Source organism: Suncus etruscus, chromosome 10 (genome assembly GCF_024139225.1).
Source record: "Suncus etruscus isolate mSunEtr1 chromosome 10, mSunEtr1.pri.cur, whole genome shotgun sequence".
Classification (NCBI taxonomy): domain Eukaryota; kingdom Metazoa; phylum Chordata; class Mammalia; order Eulipotyphla; family Soricidae; genus Suncus; species Suncus etruscus.
In genome coordinates this window covers 107,229,592-107,251,783 of record NC_064857.1, presented here as the reverse complement: position 1 = coordinate 107,251,783, position 22,192 = coordinate 107,229,592, and the positions used below count along the sequence as shown (strand labels likewise).

Genomic DNA, 22,192 nt, shown 5'->3' with positions numbered 1-22,192 from the left:
GTCATGGTTATTGTGCAGGTCGTAGTTCAAACCCTAGACTAGGGCTTTTTTTATTGGTCCCAAGATATATACAATCTGGTCATGGTTCTAGCAGCCAGTCATCTGTAAATCGCAATCTTGGCTTTTGGACCTACCAAAGGGTGACAAGTCTTCTGATTTTGTCTTATCGTTAGCTGGTATGGTAGGATAACCTGCTCTTAGGTCAAGTTTTTTCCATTTTCCTCATTGTCAGGATATCATATTAGAGCTGGCACTTGTTGCTGACCATAATAACTACTGAGAATGCTTTAATGGGCTTATTGTGTATCTTCTCTTGAGAAATGTTTATTAAAATTATTTGTCTTTAACAAAAAATTGGGTATTAATTATTTAATTGTATGAACGGTTAATAAATTGTGGAGCATGTCCTTATCAGATCTATGGCTTGAAACTTTTGTATTTCATTTTGCCTTTTGTCTTTTGAGATCCTTTTTACTACCCTTTTTTAAATTAAAATAACATTGTATTATAACCTATAAGTTTTGGCGGGTGTCACATAAGTGGCCTACAATACATTTACTACTGAATGATCCCCTCTATAATAACATAATATATATAAAAATTTCAAAATATATAAATATCCTTCATCCTGGTTTATTCTCCTCACATTACCCATTCCTCTGGTAATCATTAACTGGTTTTAAAGTTTAAAAGATTTTCATGTACTGAGTGCTGAAAGGGGATAAAGTGACATGCATGGTAGAGAAATCCAGTATCCCTAGTACCTAGAGTACGGTCTAGAAGTAGGGGAGCCTGGTAATATGTGGAAACATTCTTTAGTTCTGAATTTCTTCCTAGGAATATATTACTAGAAAAAGATCAGAACATGGGAGCAGTGCAGGATCTCATTTCCCTAAAGTGAAGGTAAGAATCCTCATAATTTGATTTCCAGAACCCATATCCATTTCCATATCCCAACCCCACTTCACTTTTTAGCTTCGACGTCTTAGTCTCCTTCAGGCCACTCTGCAGCCACTTCTTTTCTCTCGTGTTTAAGAACTTCTAACTCCTATTTTTGAGTCATCCTGAATCTGACCTTGAAGCTAGTATTATAGTTTTACATTTTAAAGAGATATTATATCTTTTTAAATAGTCTACAGACCCTGAATATTTATGACATGCCACATCAACATGTCCTGGTAAAGAAATGTAAGTCTTGTCACCTATGGCTACTGAGAAATGGCTTTCTGGATACACTAGTGGCACTTTTTATCTTTCGTAGTCTGACAGATAATGGGATTGCAAGTTTCAAACTGTAATCTCTTCATCTTATTGTGGCTTTTGAAAAAAAAGAATAAACTAATGTAGTAAAGTTCTATAAAGAGCTGAACAGACAAGCTAACAAAATAATATTCTCCAGCAAAAAGTTCTAGTCTTGTGGCAGATCTTAAGTACTTTATATACCTCTCAGGGATCAACCTGATTTACAGATCCTTCTAGGTCTCTTGACTAGCCTGGACCCTGTATTTGTCTTAGTCTCAGTCCTGGTTACACATCAGCAGTCTGTTCTAGCTCCAACTTCAAAGACATTTTTTGAAATACAAATATTTCCAGTTTAATTGCAATCAGGTAGAGACGAAAAATAAGCAAAATACCTTCAATATTTTTACTCGGGTCTCTTAGAGCTGAATATGAATTACTAGTTTAGTCTGTTCTTAATAAACAAAGCCTAAGGGGGACAAAAGTGAGGGAAACCCTTCTTCTTCCTATTCTGCACATACAAACATAATGATGGCCTTGAAACAAAAATTAACCTTACTTTGCCCTAGCAGATTTCTGAGCAGATGAAGAAAGATCAAGGTCTTTGTAGAATTTGTCTATTGTGGAATGGCTAATGGACATCAGTTTTTCTCATATGCTGTTAACTCTGGTAAATTTAAGCCACATTCCCCTCCAAACACTAAACCAACGTGCAATAAGAAGCAGAGAAACTGGCAACAGTCAAACTGGGATGACTCTAGGAATGTTTTCCAAACGTTTACTAACCCAAACTTTCCCTTTGAGAGTTTCCTTTATTACTTGTTTTCATTGGCATTTGTTTCTATTATTGAGAAGAGCATAAGAAAGTAGGGGTTGCAGAGAGAGAGAAGAGAGGAAGTTGATATACTTCAACAATCAGTTCAATGTATAAAACAGATGGCAGACCTTCTTTGCTAATCAGGCCAGGGTATGCTGGGATACCAAAGCTTCTTCTGGAAAGTGCAGTTTGTCAGTTTAGCTGGGGGAAATTCATATCAGTTAAAGCAATAACACAAGAGCAGTCTGAAGTCCTGAAATCATAGACACAAAGACCATTTTTGTGGGTTTTATGGCTATTTTAGTCCACTCCCTGGACCAAAGAGCAGTTGACTCCCTGCAGGATAATCTCCAGTGCATCATCCAATCTATTCTCAAATGCTTCAAGTAGCAGGATTTTCACAGCTTCCCTTGGGGAGTTATTCTTAATGTCAAATAGCTAGGATATTTTCCCCAATACTGTACATTCATCTTTCCTTTGTTTTTAAACTTCATCCCTGTTATCCTGTAGAAAAAGCCCCTGCCCTCACCACTGTCTTTCTCTCTGTTTACCAATGCATTTCCGGTTCATATTTACTATGTCATTTGAGCATCTATATACTCAAGCCTCAGAGATCAAGACACAGCGAGGAAGTATGATGACAAATAAAGGCTAGGCCATCTGGCAGGCATGAGCATAAATGAGATGTGAGCCAAAAATCTCAATAGGAAAGGATCATCATCAATCCACCCTCCACACAGCGTCCCATGACAACAGAATTACTCTGTGGTGAGTGATATTCAGCCGATGGGCTGCTACTCTTACTGTGATTCATTTTCGCAACATAATGAGTTTCCCTCCAAAATGATTTTAGGGAGCACCAAATTTATCTTATCATAAGTATCTTTAATTTCATTCACCCTACTTGTTATCCTTCTTATCTTATTGTACCATGGTACAGAAATATGTGCCTAGTATATAAATTCTCTTTACACAAATTTTTTAGAGCAGAGAGCTAGGAAGCTTCCTGATTTAGATTCAGGAATCAGTGGACTCTAGAGTCCTTCCCAGGAGGACATTAACTTCATTTTATATCCATGAATGAGAAGGAGGGCTGGCTTCCTCCATTTTGAACTCTCAATTTCTTACAACCCAGAGAAGTCCGGCAATTAAAAGCTCACAGTTGAATGTCCTAATTTCAGGACATTTTTCTTGTTCTTCTGTCTACATCCCATCTCTAATCCATACCCTGTTCCTCTTGCTTTTTTTTAGACATCTTACTGTGGTGGAAAATGTCTTATTTTTCTTCACCAAACACAGCTTATAGGATTTTATAGGAGACACTTACTTAACTGAGTAGTTTTTATTCAGATGAAAAAACTATAGAGACCTAGAAACATTGATCTTTTTCTGACACTCAGCTCAATGAACATTTTTTTTCATTCCTTCAAAAACATGCTTGTTGGATATGTACCTTAACCTAGAGATAACAGGCCACAGGCACTATACTGAAGGAGATATCACACTATCAGAAGCAATAGACAAGTTATAGAAAATTGCCATTGTGATTAATAAATACTTTGTTTTAAAAAAAAACACACCAGGGTCCAGAGCAGTGGCGCAAGAAGTAGGGTGTTTGCCTTGCATGTGCTAACCTAGGACGAACCACAGTTTGTTCCCCCAATATCCCATATGGTCCCCCAAGCCAGGAGCGATTTCTGAACTCAGAGCCAGGAATAATCCCTGAGCGTCACCAGGCATGGCAAAAACAAAAAACAAAAAAAAAAAAACAAAAAAAACACCAGGTTTTACACAATTTAGTAAGAACTAGGACAGTGGAGTTCACCTACATCTATCAGATCCAAAATAGTTAGTTGAATTTTCTAAAATGAAAATAAGAAAAAATATAAATAACAATATTCAAAAGCAATAGACTGTGCTCATAAGGTTGGAAAAAATCTTCAGGGATAATTCTGCCATGAGAAACAGCAGCACATTGGCATCCCAGAGTACAGTTAGTATAAAGTGTGGCAAAGTTCTGTCCAGGTTCAAAACTAAAATGACACCAATCTGTTTATACTATTCAAAAGCTACAGGAAACACTTTTCACTGAACTTCAATCAGTTTGTCATAACCATATAGGAAACAATGTTATATGTAGCTACTTAGGTGGTGATAATAAGAAGTTTGCTTGATTGACTAACCTGAATCCACATATCTGAGAACATCCAAAGGTCAAAACAACCAGTGAGTATAAGAGAAAGACTGTTCTCAGACTCATAAAGCAATTTTCAGGAGGACTGGGAAGAAAAATGCCTCTTCTTTGTGTATTGTTTCCAGGAAATAATTTTTTTTATTTTATTGAAACCATTATTATTTACAAAGACTGTCATAGTTGGGGTTGTTTTGGTTTTTTTGGTTTTTGGTTTTTGTGGGGGTTTTTCGTTTTGGGGCCAAACCTGGCAGTGCTCAGAAGTTGCTCCTGACTCAGAGCTCAAAAATCACTTCTGGCAGGCTCAGGGGACCACATGGAATACCTGGAATTGAACTGAGGTCTGTCCTGGGTGAGCCATGTGCAAGGCAAATGCCCTACCTCTGTGCTCTCTCTCCAGCCTGCCTAGTTGGGTTTTAGACATACAATGAATCAGGCCCAATCCTACCACCAGTTTGCCCTCCCTTCACCAATGTTCCACAAGTGCATCCCATACCATTCTTCCTACCCCCAGCCTCCCAGCATAACAGGCCCATTTTAAGTATTTATTGCTAACATTTGGGTCTCATGATACAACTATTGTTGCCTTTGGTTTGGACATGTAGTTCTGTCCTTTTTTTCTTAACTCTTTTTGTTTGTTTGTTTGTTTGTTTGTTTGTTTTTGGGTCCCAACACTCAGAGGCCACTCCTGGCTCTACACTCAGAAATCGCCCCCGGCAGGCTCGGGGGACCCTATGGGATGCCAGGATTCTGCATGCAAGGCAAGCACCCTAGTTCTGTCCTTTTTAATACCACCAATGCACCTGAGACCACTTGACTCCTGATCCCCATACTTCCACATTCGTTTTTCTCCTCCTTTACTCAATTTCTTTCCTTATCCTTGCTACACTCTGGGACCAGGGGGTTTGTAACAACTCCTATTTAGACCATTGCATTTCTTTATGCAGTTATTCTAAATAACACATATAAGTGATATTCTGTATTTATCCTTTTCTGGCTTATTTCATTTAATATAATATCTTCCAGTTCCATCCATGTTGCTACAAATTGCATGATTGCATAATTTCCATGAAATAATTTTTAATTAATCCTACATACTAGATACATGTTTTGATAAAGTAGGAATTTTTTTAACTTAAATAAGATGACTTTGGGCATAAAGAGATAGCACAGCAGCGTTTGCCTTGCAATCAGCCAATCCAGGACCAAAGGTGGTTGGTTAGAATCCCAGCATCCCATGTGGTCCCCTGTGCCTTCCAGGAGCTATTTCTGAGCAGACAGCCAGGAGTAACCCCTGAGCACCACCGGGTGTGGCCCAAAATCAAACCAATAAATAATAAATAAATAAATAAATAAGATGACTTTGCTAAGATGTTTCTTATTTTGTAATCACAAGTCAATGACACAATGGTTTTGTGAAGAATGGTCTCAATAGGACTTACTCATAAACTTTATGTCAAAAGACAATCTTTTTATATAACAGTACTAAAAACAGGGCTTTTCACACCCTTATAAATATGAAGCTCACTTGTTGCTTACAATTTTTTGTATTTTTCATCTATACATTTTTGTTTGTTTTGGTCACACCCAGTGACTGTCAGGGATTACTCCTGGCAATGCACTCAGAAATTGCTTCTGACTTGGGGAAGCCAGGGACCCGAGGCTAGCTCAGGCAAGGCAGATGTCTTACTGCTCTGTGCCATCACTCCGGCCTCCATCACATTTTTATGGGTATGCTTAATTATGCTAATGAGAACTTTTTGAAAATTGAGTGTTTTATTTCTAATAGATTTATTTTTAAAGAGCAGTCAGTCATAGATTAAGCACTTCTAAAATTCATTTGGAACAATAAACACCCACAAAAAAATTAAAGTAATCCTTGGCAAAAAAGAAGATGGGAGGCATCACTTTCCCAATTTTAAACTATACTATAAAGTAGTAGTCATTAAAACAGCGTGGTATTGAAATAAAGATAGACCCTCAGATCAAAGGAATAAACTTTGTTTCCTGAGGCTAACTCCCAGGTATTCAATCAATTAATCTTTGATAAAAGACAATAAATATGAAGTGGAGCAAGGAAAGCATCTTCAGCAAGTGGTATTGGGATAACTGGTCAACTAAATGCAAAAAAATTAACTCAGACTTCTCTTTAACACCATGCACAAAGATTAAATTAAAATGAATTAATTCCAGCTCACCTTGCTTCAGCCCAAGAAGAAGATGCCACCACAGCTGCTGTTGATTTGCTCTCGGTGCTCCCTTTTTTTCCACCTCCCTTCACTGTGGACAGTTGCTTGATACCAGATTTGAGAAACTCCCACCTCGAGTACATTTGCTGGGAGTCATTTTTCAGACTCCACAAGACCATGTCACAGGCTAAAGCTGTGCCCTAGATTTTACTCCCATCCTCCAGAATATTTCAAGATTCTTAAAGGGGATATGTATATTTCATTCATTATAGTTCTTTAGATGTATTCCTTTAATAGGTATAATTCTTACTGGCTATTTCCCTATGTAAAGGTAGTTTTCCCCATTCCTTTTTGTGGATCTGTTTCATAGGAAATTTTAGTAGATAAGTTTCTCTTAGGTTCTGAGTTCATGTTAGGACCACGTTATAGGTATTGTTTAATTTGTTTTTTTTACCCCTATATACACCAGTAGTATCATATGGCATTTTTCCTTTTTGCATAGGCACATTAAAATGAAGAAATCTTACATATGGTAACAAGTTCTTATCATTACAGACAGGAACACATAAATTTTATATGCAGTGGGGCCTTTCACCCTAAACATTTTTCATAGTGACTTGGTATATTTTCAGATGATTGGACAATGGCCGCTCACCCCTGAACCTTGGATCAAAGGTTTTTTTTAATTACAAGTCTTTCACAGTTATATTTAAGGTACATAGTAACAGTAAATTAGGGCAATTCCCCACCACCAGTGTTGACCTCCCTTCACCCCTATTCCCAGCATGTATCCCATACTTCCCCCTTTGCCCCTGGACTAGTAGTGCAACCGGTCCTCTTTGTATATAACTTGTTGTAGATCTACATTCTGTTGTTGGTGTTGTTGGTATTTAGCAGGCACAGTTTTATGCACCAGCACTCGAGGTCAGACTTCTACCAGGAAGGCCCTGATGCTGTTCTGGCATCAACTTGCTCCAGAGTGGGTTCATGTGACGCCCTGATAACTTGGAAGCGACAACTTGCTTTCGGGGCATGTTTCCCTGTACCACCACCTAACGTTGAGATGAAACCAGAAGACACCATGACACCCTGATTTCAACATGGGACCTGTGCAAAAATCAGGATTTCTAATTATAGAAGCCTGACTGTGACCATCATGATTGAGAAGAACTATTACTAGGACTACACAGAAAGACTTTGGACTTAGACAACTTAGTATGCCCGGAGCCTGTAGTTGGACTTATGGCAGGAGGCTTCAAGGATAGGGTCTCCCTGTTATTAGGCCAAAGGTTTTAAGGTTTTTTCCCAACTTTTGCCTTACCTATGGGGGTCGGGGGAAAGCCTGCCTCACATACGGAGATCCTTTTTTCTTTTCTTTTTTTTTATTTTGTTTTCTCTTTTTTGGTTTCTGGTTTCTGGGTCACAACCGGCAGTGCTCAAGGGTTACTCTTGGCTCTGTACTCAGAAATCGCTCCTGGAGGGCCTGGAGAGATAGCACAGCGGTGTTTGCCTTGCAAGCAGCCGAGCCAGGACCTAAGGTGGTTGGTTCGAATCCCGGTGTCCCATATGGTCCCCCGTGCCCGTCAAGAGCTATTTCTGAGCAAACAGCCAGGAGTCACCCCTGAGCACTGCCGGGTGTGGCCCAAAAACCAAAAAAAAAAAAAAAAAAAAAAATTCACTACTGTCAGGCTCGGGGGATCATATAGGATGCCTGAATTTGAACCATTATCCTTCCTGTATCTGCTGCTTGCAAGGCAAGCACCCTATTGCTGTGCTATCTCTCCTTTTTTATTTTTATTTTTGTCTTTTAAATAGGGGCTCCCACTTTTTCCACAGAAACTTGGGACATGGATACTTTGTTTTACCACACAGTTCTGCATTATTCTATAAAATTAAGAAGAAAGGGGCTGGAGAGATAGCATGGAGGTAAGGTGTTTGCCTTGCATGCAGGACGATGGTGGTTCGAATCCCGGCATCCCATATGGTCCCCCGAGCCTGCCAGGAGTGATTTCTGAGTGGAGAGCCAAGAGTAACCCCTGAGAGCTGCCGGTGTGACTCCCCCCACCAAAAAAAAAAGAAGAAAGGATGGAGGTCAGGAGCCAAATGGTCTCATATGCATTAGTGGAGAAAAAAAAAAAGACAGAACTAAATATCCAAGCCAAAGTCAATAATAATAAAATCAAGAGAACTACATTTTTAACAATCTAAACCTAAATCTAAACAATATAACCTGCCTGTTATATTGGCAGACCCTGGAGTCAGAGGGTGGTGATATAGGATAGCACTCTGGGATCACTGGTGGAGGGAGGTTGACACTGGTGGTGGGAATGGCACTGTTTCACTGTATTACTGAAATTCAACTATGAAGGACTTTGTAGAGTACAATGGTTTTAATAAAATAAATGGTTATAAATAAATGCAATGGTTTCAATAAAATAAAAGTGAAGAAAAAACAGTAGCAAGTGGCAGGGTTTGCTTCTTACAATAAAAGCGTAAATTGTGGATGTATCTCATAAGTAAAATAAGTAACACGTTGTAATCAAGTATATGAATGTTTATATAAAATAAAATTAAATTTGAAAAGAAAAAATAAATTAAAGAACTTGATATCAGACCTGAAACTATAAGGTACATAGAGGAAAACATAGGCAGAACACTTCATGACACTGAAACTAAAGATATCTTCAAGGATGAAACACTAATGCCCAAGTAAGTGTAAGTAAAGATAAATAAATGGAACCACATTAAACTGAGAATCTTCTGCACTTCAAAGGAAATGGTGACCAGGATACAAAAACTACCCACAGAATGGGAGAAGCTATTCACCCAATACCAATCTGATAAAGGCTTAATATCTAAGATATACAAGACACTGATAGAACTTAACCAGAAAAATATGTATAACCCCATCAAAAAATGGGGAGAAGAAATTTCCTCAAAGAAGAAATACAGATGTCCAAGAGGCAATGAAAAAGTACTCTACATCACTAATCATCAGGAAGATGACACAAATAATGACACACATACAAAGATCAAGAATAACAAGCACTGGCATGAATGTGGGAAAGAAAGGACTCTCTCTCTCTCTCTCTCATTTGCTGCTGGTGGGAATGCTGTCTAGTCCAGCCTTTATGGAAAACAACATGGATATTCCTGAAAAAACTGGAAATTGGACTCCCATATGATCCAGCAATATCACTCCTAGGGATAGAACCTAGAAAACCAGAAATACAATACAAAAATACCTCTACACTCCTATGTTCTTTGCAGCACTGTTTACAATACCAGAATCTAGAAACAACCCAATGCTGTACAACAGATGAGTGGTTAAAAAAATTGTGGTATATTGGGCCCGGAAAGATAGCACAGCGGCATTTGCCCTGCAAGCAGCCGATCCAGGACCAAAGGTGGTTGGTTCAAATCCCGGTGTCCCATATGGTCCCCTGTGCCTGCCAGGAGCTATTTCTGAGCAGACAGCCAGGAGTAACCCCTGAGCACTGCCAGGTGTGGCCCAAAAACCAAAAAAAAAAAAAAAAATTGTGGTATATCTACACAATAGAATACTTTGCAGTCATTATGTTTTAGTTTTTATTCTATTTTTTCAATAACTTTAATTTACCTTATCTTGAAACAAATGTATTATGAACAGTAATATATACTATGTGATGCATTTTTTTAAATAAAAAAAAATTTTAGGGGCCAGAGATATAGCAAGGAGGTAAGGCTTTGCCTTACATGCAGAAGGACGGTGGTTCAAATCTCAGCATCCCATATGGTCCCCTGAGCCTGCCAGGAGCGATTTCTGAGCATAGAGCCAGGAGTAACACCTGAGCGCTGCTGGGTGTGACCAAAAAAAAAAAATTTTTTTTTAAATAAAAGTTGCTCTGCAACCCCACACAAAACTTCAAACAGCAATTAGAAACAACAGAGTTGATTGGGATAGCTCCAGTACAGAAGGAAGAAAATAGCAACACTGGGCCCGGAGAGATAGCACAGTGGTGTTTGCCTTGCAAGCAGCCAATCCAGCACCAAAGGTGGTTGGTTCGAATCCCGGTGTCCCATATGACCCCCCGTGCCTGCCAGGAGCTATTTCTGAGCAGACAGCCAGGAGTAACCCCTGAGCACCGCCAGGTGTGGCCCAAAAATCAAAAAAAAAAAAAAAAAAAAAAAAAGAAAATAGCAACACTAATCTGAATCCCTTAGAGGTCCCTGGGTGGGAGTAGGGGTAGGCCAAAGATGATGAATTAAAAAAAATCACCCCCAGAATGCAACAGAATATATGCAAAGAAAAAGAAGCATAGTATCATCAGTCACCAAATTTGGTAAGTGAAGATAATGTCCAGAGAGTCAATCTGATCTAACCAAATGGATAGCCTTTCACATAAGGACTTTAGAGAAAATATGCTGAGGATGTTTTTTGAGCTCAAAGAAGCAATAGTAAACGCAGAAAAAAATGTATCTGAGCATGAGGTCAGAAATGAGAAAAGAAATAATAGAGCTAGAATTTGGGAAGTAAAATTAAAAAAAAAAAAAAAAAAGCCCCCAAAAAGCCCAATTAAAGGCCTTAGCAGCAAAATAAAAGCAGCTAAAAAATTCTGTGAGTTTCAGGAAGCCAAGAAATCAACAGGAATTGGTGAAGGGGAAATCTCAAAATAAATTAACAATACACTACAGAACTGAGGATAAATTCAAGAGAACATAAGAATCAGTAGAATCGGGGCTGGAGAGATAGCATGGAGGTAAGGCGTTTGCCTTTCATGCAGGAGGTCATCAGTTCGAATCCCAGCGTCCCATATGGTCCCCCGTGCCTGCCAGGAGCAATTTCTGAGCATGGAGCCAGGAGTAACCCCTGAGCACTGCCGGGTATGACCCAAAAACCACAAAAAAAAAAAAAAAAAAAAAAAGAATTAGTAGAATCCTTGGGAAAAGGAAGGTAATTTCAGCAAAGAATCATTAGCCAGAAAGATCCAACAGTAAGTGACTGTAAAAATTTAAGAATACTGGGCCAGAGAGATAGCACAACGGTAGGGCATTTGCCTTGCCAGCAGCCGATCCAAGATGGATGGTGGTTCGAATTCCAGCGTTCCATATGGTCCCCCGTGCCTGCCAGGAGCAATTTCTGAGTGCAGAGTCTGGAGTAACCCTGAGCGCCACTGGGTGTGACCCAAAAACTAAAAAAAATAATAAAATAAAATAAAATAAAAAGAATACTGAAGGGTCCCAGCCAAAGGAGACCTAATAAAAAACACTCCAAGACAAAAAAAAAAAAAAAAAAAAAACACTCCAAGACACTCATAATCAGAATTATTTAAGCCAAATAAGGACATTGATTTTTTAAAGAAGGGATAAAAAAAAATTGTATGCAAAGGAGATTCCTTAAAGTTCATTGCAGATGGGCAAGGTGGTAATACAGCAGATAGGACATTTGCTTTGTATAGCTGACCTTGATTCAATCTCCGGCATCCCATAATGTCCCCTGAGCACTGGTAGGAGTAATCCCTGAGCACAGAGTCAAAGTACCCTCAGCACTACTGAGTGTGGCCTCCCCACCCCACCCCCCAAAAAAGAAAAAGATTCATGGAAGATTTAACAAGTGAAACTCTATATGCCAAAAGAAAATGGCGAAATATAATTTTAAAAAGTTTTAAAGTAGGGCTGGAGCCATGGGGTTTGGCAGGCATCTGCCATGCCAAAGGCCTTTTTAACCAGGCCTAGGAAGGGTGCGGGATTTGGGTCACCCCAGCACCCTTCTACCTCCTTCCTCCGGAACTCCAGGGCTTCCCCTGGGCCACATGCCTGGGCAAGCCAGTGAGGTGGGTCCCTCGGAGGAGCTTAAAGGTAACCCTAAGCTATCCCCATTTCCCACCCGGCTTCGGAGGGGAGGGTTTTGGTGGGGCCTTTGAACTTCTGGCCTTCCAGCTCTTGAAGGATCTCTTTCCTTCCTGGGAGCCAGAAGTTTCTGCCAGCATGGGGAAAGGCAGCAGAAGAGATTCTGCCTTCAGGAAGTCCCAGGCAAGTTTCCTTACTAAACCTCTTCATTGTGAACATATAAACAAATATTTGGATAGCATTGTGTTTAATCTGTTTGTCATATTCAGAACACCGCCCAGAAGCTCATTTTATTCCTTTATTCCCTCACTCCCACATACTATTACCCCACATTTAACCATTTTTTGTACTAATGATTTTTGTTTTGGCCAAGGTATATTGCATATCTTTCACAGTAATGTTTTGGGGGGAGTCTGAAGCTTCAGCAGGCAACACGGGAATGACATGGCTCCACGCGATAGGCTTTTTGGCCAAGCTTAGGAGAAGATGCAGCCTCGGGCTGCCCTCCACAGCCTTCCCTCCACTACCTCCCGGTCCCCAGGGTTACCCCTGGCCACCTGCTCAGGGTCCCAGCAAATGGGTTCCAACGAGGAGCAATTTATAGGAGACCCCAGGTTTCCTTGTTCCTGAAGGGGGCAGGGAGGGGACTGGTGAACTTCTGGCTTCCAGAAATTAGGAAGCAAATGCCTCTGGGGGAGTTGGAAGCTTCAGCAGGCAACACAGGGACAATATAGCTCCATGCAGTAGGCTTTTTGGTCAAACTTAGGGGAAGATGCAATCTCGACTGCCCCCGACAGCCTTCTCTCTCCTTCCTCCCGGTCCCCAGGGTTACCCCTGGCCACCTGCTCAGGGTCCCAGCAAGTGGTTTCAGGTGAAGAGCAGTTTAAAGGAGGCCCGTGGCTTCCCCATTCCTGCAAGGGGCAGCGAGGGGATTGGTGAACTTCTGGCTTCCAGCAATTAGGAAGCAAATGCCTCTTGGGGAGTCGAGTCGGAAGCTTCAGCAGGCAACACGGAGATGACATGGCTCCATGCAGTAGGCTTTTTGGCCAAGCTAAGGGGAAGATGAAGCCTCGGCTGCCCCCCACAGCCTTCTCTCCCCTTCTTCCCGGTCCCCAGGGTTACCCCTGGCCGCCTGCTCAGGGTCCCAGCAAGTGGGTTCCAGCGAGGAGCAGTTTAAAGGAGACCCCTGGCTTCCCCGTTCCTGCAGGGGGTGGGGAGGGGACTGGGGAACTTCTGGCTTCCAGCTATTAGGAAGCAAACGCCTCTCAGGGAGTCAGAAGTTTCAGCAGGCAACACAGGATAGCATGGCTCCATGCGCTCTTTGCTTGACAAAATCACAGACCAAAGTGGTGTCTCAGAAGGAGCACCCTCCCTTTATTTCTAAAACATAAAAGGGACACATGTACCTCCTTTGTATATCTGAGGTGTATTCCCTTAACATCTATAACTCTTTTTGAATATCCTTATATAGTGACAATTTTTAATAATATATTTTTATTTTAAACATAGTGGCTTACATATCGTTGACAATAATATTTTAGGTACATATTAACATAAAATCAGGGGAATTCCCATCACCGAATTGTCCTCCCTCCACCTCCGTTCCCATCCTGCCTCCCATGACCTCCTCCCTTGCCCCCTGGGCTGCTAGCATGAGTGGTCCTCTCTGTGCCTAGCTTACTCCTTAGTGATCTTACACCTGTTTGGTCTTGGTACCTCCCTTATTTCCCCCTCTAATTGGGAGGCGAGACTAGATAGTTTAAGTTATGTGGTTTTGTTTGAAGAAAGAAAAAGTAATAAACTGGGGTAAAAATCAAAAACGTCGAAAATGGGTGGAGTCCTTATTCATCGGCCCCCAGATGCACCAACAATATCTTGTGGCATTGTTTCTATTTTGCATAGGCACATTAAAATGGGAAATACATATGCAAACAAGTTCTTATCTAATAGAGATGAGAACATAAATTTGGTAAAGCAGTTAGACCTTATACCCTGAACATTGGCATAATGATTTGGCTTAGGCTCAGAAGAATGGGCATACACACCTGAATCACCCATACACACCTGAACAATGAATATCATCTATGGAAACAACCACAATTGTCTATAACATTACCAGGATCCAAACCTCTACCATGGAAGACCTATTACTGCTCTGGCATTGACTTACTCCAAAGAGTGCTCTCAACACTCAAGGCAGATTGCTCTGCATCTAATGGTGTGCTGAAAATAGAGGATGCTCCACATCAGCCTGACTTCGATGAAAGAAATGCATAGAATCCAGAATCTTTAAATATAGGAAACTGATACCAACAACAGCTAAAGTGTGAAAAAGTTTCACCGGGACCATGGAGAATGACTCGGACTGGACAGACTGGTATGCCTGGAGCCCAGAGTCGGTCCTATGCCAATAAACCTCGGGGGTGAGGCCTTCTTGTAATCAGGCCAAGGATTTTTTTTTCTGTTTTTCCCATATTTTTCTGGGCCTAATCAAACAACAGTGATTGCCACTGTCACACCTTTACTATTTTTTCTTTAACCCTTATCCTTTAAGGAAAAAAATTTACTGAACTTAAAAACAAATAACTGTAGAAGAATGCCTGTCTTGAATATAGGCAGGCAGGGGATGGGGGAGCATTGGGAGGGGAGAATGTTACACTGGTGAAGGGGGGTGTTCTGTTTGTGTAACCCAACTATAATCATGTTACTTAAATAAATAATATTTTTATATATAAAAAAAGAGTAGGACTGGAGCAATAGCACAGCTGGGAGGGCATCTGCCTTGCACACAGCTGACCTAGGTTCAATCCCCAGCATCCCTCAAGTCCCTCAAGCCTGCCAGGAGTAATTTCTGAGTACAGAGCCAGGAGTTGGTGTGGCCCCAAAACAAAAACAATTAAAACTCAGTAAGACTTAAAACACTATCCAGCTTGACTATAATTCATAATTGAAGAGACATTAAAGTCCTTCATGAATAAGCAACAGCTCAAGAACTTCGGAACTTTGAAACCAACTTTTTGAAAGAAGCATTAAAAAGACTTCTTCAGGGCCGGGTAGGTGGCGCTGGAGGTAAGGTGTCTGCCTTGCAAGCGCTAGCCAAGGAAGGACCGCGGTTCGATCCCCCGGCGTCCCATATGGTCCCCCCAAGCCAGGGGCGATTTCTGAGCACATAGCCAGGAGTAACCCCTGAGCATCAAACGGGTGTGGCCCAAAAACCAAAAAAAAAAAAAAAAAAAGACTTCTTCAAGGGCCCGGAGAGATAGCACAGCAGTGTTTGCCTTGCAAGCAGCTGATCCAGGACCAAAGGTGGTTGGTTCGAATCCCGGTGTCCCATATGGTCCCCCGTGCCTGCCAGGAGCTATTTCTGAGCAGACAGCCAGGAGTAACCCCTGAGCACTGCCGGGTGTGGCCCAAAAAAAAAAAAGACTTCTTCAAAACATAGTGCATCTCATTAGCACAGATAACTTCTATAGAATAATCAAAAAATACCTTTATGTCAATAATCTCACTCAATGCTGATATCCTAACTGCATTGATCAAGATAACACAGAGTGAAAAAAAGATACACAGTGTCAAGATGAATCAGAAAACTAAACCCAAATTTCTGCTGCCTACAAGAGACACATATGAACAGTTCGGGAAAATAAAGACTCAAAGTCAAAGTGGAAAAAATATTTCAAGCAAAACACTTCCTTAAAAAGACTGTGGTGTTGGGGTTGGAGTGGTGGTGCAGCACTAAGGCATTTACCTTGCATGTAGCTGACTCAGGATGGACCATGGTTTGATCCCCCCGCATCCCATATGGTCCCCCAAGCCAGGAGCTATTTCTGAGCGCATAGCCAGGAGTAACCCCTGAGCATCACCAGGTGTGGTCCAAAATACACACACACACACACACACACACACATAAACACACAAAGGCTGCTGTGATCATACTTATATCAGACAACATAGATTTCAAGTTATAAAGAAGGCTCTTCCTAACCAACTTATCACTAAGGCCTCTTGCTCTGAAACACCAATGCCCCTGCTCATGTCCATGTCTGCCCACTCCCCAGCACAGAGCACAGGGATTGAAACCAGCTCACACCAATTTAAAATCTCCCAACCAAGTGCATTGGAGAGAATTAAGAAGTTACCCCATCTTTCCCAGTCCTAGTGGTAAAAAAAAAGCGGAACCATGCACAGATTACTTCATACACCTCACATATTCTATTGGAAAGTGATAAAGTACAGAATATTATTTCAGTGATGAAATAATCCCAAAAATGCTTGATAACTAAACAGGAATAATTATACCTACACATCCCTGTCACACTCAATAGTTTAATAACAGAGTCAGAATCGATAGACCTTTAGTATAAATAACTGACCAGATCAGTACTAAAGCAACAAGGACTCTAAAGTTCCACTGTCAGCACCCACAAAACTCTAAGAACAATGAGGAAACAAAGAATCTTGGTTGCATTAACAAACAGGAACAGATTCCAGACAAGTTCTCAAGTTCATGAAAATTCTCCAGTCTGGTAAAAGAAGACCTCAGATCAACATTCTATGCAATAACAATGGAAATTAAGTAATCACTGTAAAGGAAATTCAATAAACTCAAAGACGAATTTATTCAGAGTATGAAAGAATCCATACAAATGGAATTAACTGAGCTAAAGAATACAATAGCAAGCATAGTAACCAAATTTTGAATACAAAGAACTGTATCAGTGAACTAAAGAGGAAATTTATAGCTATGAAGGTTTATATTAGGAAAGAAGAAAAAGATTCAAATCAACAACTTAAACATACATCTAAGATATCTAGACAAGGAACAACAAATGAATCTAAAAACTAGCAGAAGAAACTAAATGATAAAAATTAGTACAGAAACTAATGATATAGAAATCAAAAAAGCGGGCCTGCGAGGTGGTGCTAGAGGTAAGGTGTTGGTGTTGTCTGCCTTGCAAGTGCTAGCCAAGGAAGAACCGTGGTTCGATCCCCGGCGTCCCATATGGTTCCCCCAAGCCAGGGGCAATTCCTTTTTTTTTTTTTTTTTTTTTTTTTTTTTGGTTTTTGGTTTTTGGGCCACACCCGGCGTTGCTCAGGGGTTACTCCTGGCTTTCTGCTCAGAAATAGCTCCTGGCAGGCACGGGGGACCTTATGGGACACCGGGATTCGAACCAATCACCTTTTGGTCCTGGATCGGCTGCTTGCAAGGCAAACGCCGCTGTGCTATCTCTCCCGGCCCCAGGGGCAATTTCTGAGCGCTTAGCCAGGAGTAACCCTTGAGCATCAAATGGGTGTGGCCCAAAAAAAAAAAAGGTAATAAAAAGAGCAATACAAAAGTCAATGAAATCAGGAGCTAGTTCCTTGGAAAAATGAACAAGATGGACAAATCTTTGGCTAGACTCATGAGAAAAGTTAGAGAAAATGCCCAAATAATTAGAAACAAAGGAAAAGAAATTACAACAGAGACTTGGAAATTCAAGTTAACATGAGAGGACATATTACTATGAGCAACTTGATACTGTTAAGCTGAAAAATCTAGAAGAAATGGGGGTTTCTTAGAATCATGTGAATCATGTAATCCTCCAATACTATAAACAAACCAATCATCAACAACAACATTAAGATAGTATTTAAGAATCTTCCCAAGAACAAAAGCTGTGGCCCGGTTCATGGATGAGTTCTATGAAGTCTTCAAGAAAAGCTTACTACCTTTATTCTTTAAGCTCTTCCAGAATATTGAAGAACAGTGATATCCTCTAAAGCTTCTCTGAAACTAAGATTGGCCAATATTAGTATACAAAGAGAGAGAAACATTACTAGAAAAAAAAAATTTTTTTTTTTCGTTTTTGGGCCACACCCGGCAGTGCTCAGGGGTTACTCCTGGCTGTCTGCTCAGAAATAGCTCCTGGCAGCCACGGGGGACCATATGGGACACCGGGATTCGAACCAACCACCTTTGGTTCTGGATCTGCTGCTTGCACCACTGTGCTATCTCTCCGGGCCCAAAAATAAATTTTTTTTGAAAATTTTTTTCAACAAATTTCCATGATGAGTATTTACTCAAAAAATAATAATAGACTTGGGACATTGGTGATGGGAATGTTGCACTGGTGATGGGTGGTGTTCTTTACCTGACTGAAACCCAAACACAATCATGTATGTAATCAAGGTGTTTAAATAAAAAAAAAGAAAGAAAAAAAATAATAATAGGTAAAAAGATAAAAAAAATTTCCATCATAGGGGCTGGAATGGTAAGGGGTTTGCCTTTCATGCAGTCAACTCAAGTTCAATCCCTGGCATCCCATATGGCCCCTCAAAATCATTAGGTGTGATTCTTGAGTGCAGAGCCAGGAGTAATCCCTGAACTCTTCTGGGTGTAGCCCAAAAACAACCAAACTTCCTCAAAGACATACAGATAGCCAAAGGGTTTATGAAAAAGTGCTCTGTATCATTGGATAATATAATAAAAAATGAAATATAATGTCACACCAGAGAGACTAGCACACATTAAAAATAACAAAAATAGTCACTGTTGGCAGAGATGTGGAGGGAAAGAAACCTGAATGAGGAATAGCTCTTTGCAGGAAAGGAAAAGTCAGTATTACCTAAGCACAGAAAACATTGCCTTTCCTGGAAGAAAAGAACTTGAGGAGGCAAATCGTGAAGTAAGACAATTTTTATTCATTGAAATTTGTTTACAGAAAGGGGGGGCTGCAAGATAGAACATGGGATTCTTCAGCGGGGAGAAAGTTTATAATATACATCTCAGGGTGAGAAGCAGACCAAGGTGGAGAAAGATCCACAAATACCTGGACAAACTTGATACATCTTCCAAACTTCCTCAGCTTGACGTTCTCTGCATACATAAATTTAATCTGGATGTTGATACCATGGGCAGGGGGAACTGGACTTAGATGTTACTTTAATATTCTTACCAGAACTTTTAGATTTTTCTAGAAATTTCTCCTTTTCTAAGGCATTCCACCCTTCCCTGGGTGGTGCCTTTGTTTCTGCACCTAGGTAGTGATTCCTTTTCATTCATCTCCAAGGAGCTCAGTATTTGCACTTCAAAGAGATGAGGAACTCAGGTTTGTGGACTCCTTCAGGGCTGGTGACAAGGCAGTTTTTTCTTAGTTTATTATTGACCAAAAAGCTCATTAACAGGGTCCTCTACCCTTCTATCACCTACAATAAGGCTTTATAAATTAAAGCCTGAAGGATATGCAAAGATTGTTGACAAGATTCAACTAGATGGAATTTTACAAATCTTTACAAAATAACTGAAAGTCCTTGCTAATGAGAATTTGAAATATGTCCCTCTGTGCCTCTAGTTACAGAGAAGGAAAAATTATAGATAATTCTCCCAATAATATTTATTTCTACAAACACATTACCCTCAACAAAAGTGCTTACTGTCTCTTTATAAAGTAGGAATTAGAACTAGAGTAATACAGTCAGCCTAGCACCTTGAATTACTTAGCAAATCATAAAAGAGAACTATGACACTTAGCCACCAAAATAAAGAAGTAAACAAATATAATCAAATTAGCATGTGCAGTGCAAGGATATAAGAAATGGGGAAATCATTCAAGTGCTTGAGAAGTGACAGGTTTTCTGTTGAATTATATCACTGTAGAAGAACATACATTATTTCTTCAGATGCATGCATAGCATAATGGTAAACTGTTCTGTACACATTGGTAAAGTATTTATGTCCTATCAGCTTTCTTGACAGTAGGAAAATAATAGTGATTCTTTGTAGTATGCTAGATAAGTTTTATAATGAAAATCACAGCTTGTTTCTAAGTAAATTATTAAATCTCTTTAATGAAACAGAATCTCTGTGCTGATCTTCAGGTAAACAATGCTCTTTTTTATTTTTAATAGTAAACAGCTTTCCCAGAATATAGAATGGAATTAATTTGACCACAAGCTTTAGAGAATGATGTTTAAAAAATAAAAAAAAAAGTAAAACAGCACTAATTCAGAAAAACACTAGGCTGAGTAGGCACTTAATATGTGATTTTATTAAATCCTAATATCTGCTTATGTAAGAAAAGCTTAATCCTCTTGCAAGTAAAAAAATATATATTGGGGAGTGAAGGTAAAAGACTTAATCACATTGCAGTTAAAAATATAGAGAGGTGAGGGGATAAATGAGTTTGTTTGTTTCTAGAAAATGATAAAGCTAATATAGCCAGAAGGGAAGGGTTGAGTGCCAGGTGAATTTAGTTGTTCAGTTTAAATCTCACCCATGAAAAAGGTATCCAATCAAAAGAGGTAAATGGGATGGCTGGTTAGTGGGCTCTAGCTCTCTCGCTCGCTCTTTTCCCCACCCCCCATCAGAAAAGCAGTCTATTTCCACCTGTTTTAGTCTTAGGAATTTATATTATTTTATAAATTTGTCCTTTAGATTGTCAAAATTTCGTGAAATAAAGTTGTTATGATCTTTTGTATTTCTGGGGTTCTGTTGTAATTTCTCTCATCATCTCTGATTCTCTTTATTTGTGTTTTCTTTCTTTTTTCTTTTGTGAGTTTAGCAGAGGGTTTGTCAATAAAGCTCTAAGTAGCAGAATAACAGCATCTGAGAAAAAAATAGAGGAACTCTAAGATGAGATACAAGAAAACTCTAGGAAACCAACAGAAGATGGAGTGAAATCTGAAAAGAAATCAGTGGCATAACAGATAACTATGGGCTGAATTCAAAAGGAACAATAGAAGAATCATCAGAGTCCTAGAAGAACAGGACTGCAGGTCCAAGAGACCCAAAAGTCCCAAGGAAAATAGATCCAAAGAGACCTCCAAGACACATTGTGATCAGAATAACTGATGCCAAAGACAGACGAAATATTAAAAGCAGCAAAATCTAAAAAGAACTTGCAGAGAGGCTGGAGTAATAATAGATAGGACAGGTGCCTCATTTGCATACTGTTGATTAGGGTTCAAAACCCCAGCACTTTGTATGATTCCCTGAGCACAAAACCTCAGCACAACTGGGCGAGGCCCAAATACAAACAAAAAAAGTACTGTGCTAGCAATGGAGTGCATGTGAGCACTCATCACACAACCTGTGAGTGAACCCAGGGAAGCATAATTTTCTGCTCTTAGTTTTACTGATCTTTTAGGAAAGATTTTTTTTTGTTTATTTATATCCACTTCATTAACTTCTGCTCTAAGTTTATTATTTCCCTCCTTCTGCTTACTTTGGGTTCCCCTTATTAGTCTTTTTCTAGTAGCTTGCACTATAAAATTATGTTATGCCTGGGTTTTGTTTCCTAATATATATTTGCATTGACTTTTTTTTACATGAAATGCTTCACAATTTGCATGTCATCCTTCCACATGGGTCATGCTAATCTTCTCTGTATTGTCCCAATTGTAGCATATGTGCTACCAAATCGAGCACTTGCACTGATTCTTTTTTTTTTTTTTTTTTTTTTTTTTTTTTTTTTGTGGTTTTTGGGTCACACCCGGCAATGCTCAGGGGTTATTCCTCGCTCCAGGCTCAGAAATTGCTCCTGGCAGGCACGGGGGACCATATGGGATGCCAGGATTTGAACTGATGACCTCCTGCATGAAAGGCAAACACCTTACTCTCCGACCCCTGCACTGATTCTTAATACAGCTTTTTCTGTGTTCCAGGTTCTGGAATAACTTGTGACTTTATTCTCATTTATTTTCAAGAATCTTTTTATTTCTTCTTTGATTTCTTCTTTGAGCCACTGGTTCTTAGTAAGCTGTTTAGTATCCAAGTGTTTGATATTTTTCCCCATTTCTCTTTATTAATTTTCACTTTCAAAGCATCATGGTCTGAGAACATACCTGTAGTTGATAAGATTTCTCTCTTTTTGGTTTTCGTGGAGACATGTTTCCTTTTTCAATATATGGTCTATCTGGGCCCGGAGAGATAGCACAAGCGGTGTTTGC

At 39.8% G+C, this 22,192-nt stretch overlaps 1 non-coding gene across 1 annotated transcript; it reads right to left on the bottom strand.

The window, feature by feature from the left end:
• Positions 1-21,565: 21,565 nt before the first annotated feature.
• Positions 21,566-21,671, bottom strand: LOC126021720 (U6 spliceosomal RNA). Its single transcript, XR_007500206.1, has one exon. It is a non-coding gene; the product is annotated as a U6 spliceosomal RNA (small nuclear RNA).
• Between the last annotated feature and the right edge of the window lie 521 nt (positions 21,672-22,192).